This window comes from Rhinoraja longicauda, unplaced genomic scaffold (assembly GCF_053455715.1).
Source record: "Rhinoraja longicauda isolate Sanriku21f unplaced genomic scaffold, sRhiLon1.1 Scf000399, whole genome shotgun sequence".
NCBI lineage: Eukaryota > Metazoa > Chordata > Chondrichthyes > Rajiformes > Arhynchobatidae > Rhinoraja > Rhinoraja longicauda.
In genome coordinates this window covers 67,501-72,500 of record NW_027601616.1, presented here as the reverse complement: position 1 = coordinate 72,500, position 5,000 = coordinate 67,501, and positions in this window count along the sequence as shown.

Sequence of the window (5,000 nt, the reverse complement as noted above, 5' to 3'; positions counted from 1 at the left end):
CACAGACGTCCACTAACAATTCCTCCCCCCTGCAAATTGCGCGCCGCGAACGGCAGTACTTTCAAGTATGCCGCCTTCGGCGGGGACATCGTGAACCAAATCGGCAGGCAGGCGTCGTCAGCCGGTCGACCGACCCCCAGTTGCATTGCCCCAACGGCCATTGTGCACTTCGAACAGAACAGTGCTTTTAAAATATTCCGCCTGCCGCGTGTACATCATGAAACAAATGGAAAGGACGAACCGGGCGTGCAACCGATGCACGGAGAGTGACAGGTCGTCAAGCAAGTCCGTGGCAATCCGTCGGCCGACTCGGCCGCGGCCAGCAGAGGCGTTTTGGCCCGGGCGCGCCGAACTTTGCGCGCCCTCGGTATGCGTAACACTAGCACATGCCTTCAAAACTCACTACAAAATAACCCCAAAGTATGCCGCCTTCCCCGTGGGCCTTGTTACCAATATCTTGCCCTGCTTCCTGATGCCCTTATGGGGTCGGCTCTGTTCTTGCAGAACCCTCAGGTGGTGCAGAGTCTGGGCCATTTTATCAATATCTTGCCCTGATTCCTGATGCCCTTATGGGGTCGGCTCTGTTCTTGCAGAACCCTGAGGTGGTGCAGAGTCTGCGCCTTGTTATCAATATCTTGCCCTGCTTCCTGAAACCCTTATGGGGTTGGTTCTGTTACAAAACCCTCAGGTGGTGCAGAGTCTGGGCCACTTTATAAATAACTCTGCCTGCATTAGGGTCAGGGTTAGGGTTAGGGTTAGGGTTAGGGTTAGGGTTAGGGTTAGGGTTAGGGTTAGGGTTAGGGTTAGGGTTAGGGTTAGGGTTAGGGTTAGGGTTAGGGTTAGGGTTAGGGTTAGGGTTAGGGTTAGGGTTAGGGGTAGGGGTAGGGGTAGGGGTAGCGGTAGGGGTAGGGGTAGGGGTAGGGGTAGTTTGAACTACTGCCGCTCCAGGCGCGCACTGTGCGTGGGTAATTTTCAGTGGGCGTCGGTGTGCTGGGTGACGATGCCGCCCAGACTCTGCACCACCTGAGGGATCTGCAAGAACAGAGCCGAACCCGCAAGGGTATCGGGAAGCAGGGCAAGATATTGATAACAAGGCCCAGACTCTGCACCACCCGAGGGTTCTGCAAGAACAGAGCCGACCCCATAAGGGTATCAGGAAGCAGGGTGAGATAGTGACACCATTTGTAAAACCGGCAAATCCCACCCAGGAAACATTGCAAAAATTGGCCTCTAATGCTGGAACGTGGGTAAAGCCAAACAAACACGACACGTTTTAAAAGAACGTTACTAAAACAGCCTGGGATATGCCCATGACAAAGGATAGGCCGAACCTCACCAGAAAAAAAGAGAGGGAGACCACGGCAGAGCTGAGGGATAAACATGAGATGGTGATAAAACCAGCAGACGAGGGGAGCAGTAGGGTTACAAATTAATGTCAATATGGGGCCTGCTCCCACTGGGTAATAGACAAAAACATAGAACAGGGTGACAGGAGAGACTGGATAGCACAGAGGATAACCCGTGAGCGAAATAATGGGGTGTATGCAGTTCAATGTAAGGAGTGTACCTTACGGTACATAGGGGAAACAGGTAAAACAGCCTCAGCGGTGATCGACGTGTCAAAGAGGAGTCACAAAGACGGGCAAAATAAAGTGGTTGATTATAGACAATAGACAATAGACAATAGGTGCAGGAGTCGGCCATTCAGCCCTTCGAGCCAGCACCGCCATTCAATGCGATCATGGCTGATCACTCTCAATCAGTACCCCGTTCCTGCCTTCTCCCCATACCCCCTCACTCCGTTATCCTTAAGAGCTCTATCCAGCTCTCTCTTGAAAGCATCCAACGAACTGGCCTCCACTGCCTTCTGAGGCAGAGAATTCCACACCTTCACCACTCTCTGACTGAAAAGGTTCTTCCTCATCTCCGTTCTAAATGGCCTACCCCTTATTCTTAAACGGTGGCCCCTTGTTCTGGACTCCCCCAACATTGGGAACATGTTTCCTGCCTCTAATGTGTCCAATCCCCTAATTATCGTATATGTTTCAATAAGATCCCCCCTCATTCTTCTAAATACCAGTGTATACAAGCCCAATCGCTCCAGCCTTTCAACATACGACCGTCCCGCCATTCCGGGAATTAACCTAGTGAACCTACGCTGCACGCCCTCCATAGCAAGAATATCCTTCCTCAAATTTGGAGACCAAAACTGCACACAGTACTCCAGGTGCGGTCTCACCAGGGCCCGCTACAACTGTAGAAGGACCTCTTTGCTCCTATACTCAACTCCTCTGGTTACGAAGGCCAACATTCCATTGGCTTTCTTCACTGCCTGCTGTACCTGCATGCTTCCTTTCATTGACTGATGCACTAGGACATCCAGATCTCGTTGAACTCCCCCTCCTCCTAACTTGACACCATTCAGACAATAATCTGCCTTTCTACTCTTACTTCCAAAGTGAATAACCTCGCACTTATCTACATTAAACTGCATCTGCCATGTATCCGCCCACTCACACAACCTGTCCAAGTCATCCTGCAGCCTTATTGCATCTTCCTCACAATTCACACTACCCTCCAGCTTAGTATCATCTGCAAATTTGCTAATGGTACTTTTAATCCCTCCGTCTAAGTCATTAATGCATATCGTAAATAGCTGGGGTCCCAGCACCGAACCTTGCGGTACCCCACTGGTCACTGCCTGCCATTCCGAGAGGGACCCATTTATACCCACTCTTTGCTTTCCGTCTGTCAACCAATTTTCTATCCATGTCAGTACCCTACCCCCAATACCACGTGCCCTAATTTTGCCCACTAATCTCCTATGTGGGAGCTTGTCGAAGGCTTTCTGAAAGTCGAGGTACACCACGTCCACTGACTCTCCCCTGTCAATTTTCCTAGTTACATCCTCAAAACATTCCAGTAGATTTGTCAAGCATGATTTCCCCTTCGTAAATCCATGCTGACTCGCAATGATCCTGTTACTGCTATCCAAATGCTCAGCAATTTCGTCTTTTCTAATTGACTCCAGCATCTTCCCCACCACTGATGTCAGACTAACTGGTCTATAATTACCCGTTTTCTCTCTCCCTCCCTTCTTAAAAAGTGGGATAACATTTGCTATCCTCCAATCCACAGGAACTGATCCTGAATCTATATAGAACATTGAAAAATGATCTCCAATGCTTCCACTATTTCTAGAGCCACCTCCTTAGGTACCCTGGGATGCAGACCATCAGGCCCTGGGGATTTATCAGCCTTCAGTCCCATCAGTCTACCCAAAACCATTTCCTGCCTAATGTGGATTTCCTTCAGTTCCTCCATCACCCTAGGTTCTCCGGCCCCTAGAACATTTGGGAGATTGTGTGTATCTTCCTCAGTGAAGACAGACCCAAAGTAACGGTTTAACTCGTCTGCCATTTCTTTGTTCCCCATAATAAATTCCCCCGTTTCTGTCTTCAAGGGACCCACATTTGCCTTGACTATTTTTTTCCTCTTCACGTACCTAAAAAAACTTTTGCTATCCTCCTTTATATTATTGGCTAGTTTACCCTCGCACCTCATCTTTTCTCCCCGCATTGCCTCTTTAGTTAACTTTTGTTGCTCTTTAAAAGAGTCCCAATCCTCTGTCTTCCCACTCTTCTTTGCTATGTTATACCTCCTCTCCTTAATTTTTATGCTGTCCCTGACTTCCCTTGTCAGCCACAGGTGTCTCTTACTCCCCTTAGAGTCTTTCCACCTCTTTGGAATAAATTGATCCTGCAACCTCTGCATTATTCCCTGGAATACCTGCCATTGCTGTTCTACCGTCTTCCCTGCTAGGGCCTCCTTCCAGTCAATTTTGGCCAGCTCCCGCCTCATGCCTCTGTAATCCCCTTTGCTATACTGTAATACAGACACTTCCGATTTTCCCTTCTACCTTTCCATTTGCAGAGTAAAACTTATCGTGTTGTGATCACTGCCTCCTAACGGCTCTTTTACCTCTAGTCCCCTTATCAGATCAGGATCATTAAAAACACTCACTCTATTGGCCGTGATTTAACCTAGCACACAGTGTTGCAAAGCCCATGCAAAGTCCAGTGGGCCAAGCAAACAAATAAGATAGATCTGGCTCGGCGTTCCACATCTCCACATCGTCACCCAGCACGCCGACGCCCATTAACAATTCCCCCGCAAATTGTGCACCTCGAGCGGCAGTACTTTAAACGGCGCCGTCTTCGGCGTGGACGGCATGAACCAAGTCGGCAAGCATCGTCACCTAGCACACAGACGTGCACTAACAATTCCTCCCCCCGCAAATTGCGCGCCGCGAACGGCGGTACTTTCAAGTATGCCGCCTTCGGCGGGGACATCGTGAACCAAATCGGCAGGCAGGCGTCGTCAGCCGGTCGACCGACCCCCAGCTGCATTTCCCCAACGGACATTGTGCACTTCGTACAGAACAGTGCTTTTAAAATATTCCGCCTGCCGCGTGGACATCATGAACCAAATGAGCAGGCAGGCATCATATCATATCATATCATACACATACAGCCGGAAACAGGCCTTTTCGGCCCTCCAAGTCCGTGCCGCCCAGCGATCCCCGTACATTAACATTATCCTATACCCACTAGGGACAGTCAGCCCCCAGCACAACGACGCCCCCGCTAACAATTCCCCACGCACATGGTGCGCTCGAGCTGCAGCACTTTAAAGTACGCCGCCTTCGGCGGGGACATCGTGAACCAAAGGAGCAGGCAGCCATGGTCACCGCCAGCACAACCACGGCGCCGCTAACAATTCCCCGCGCACCTTGTGCGCTCGAGCTGCAGTACTTTAAAGTACGCCGCCTTCGGCGGGGACATCGTGAACCAAAGGAGCAGGCAGCCATGGTCACCGCCAGCACAACCACGGCGCCGCTAACAATTCCACGCGCACCTTGTGCGCTCGAGCTGCAGTACTTTAAAGTACGCCGCCTTCGGCGGGGACATCGTGAACCAAAGGAGCAGGCAGCCATGGTC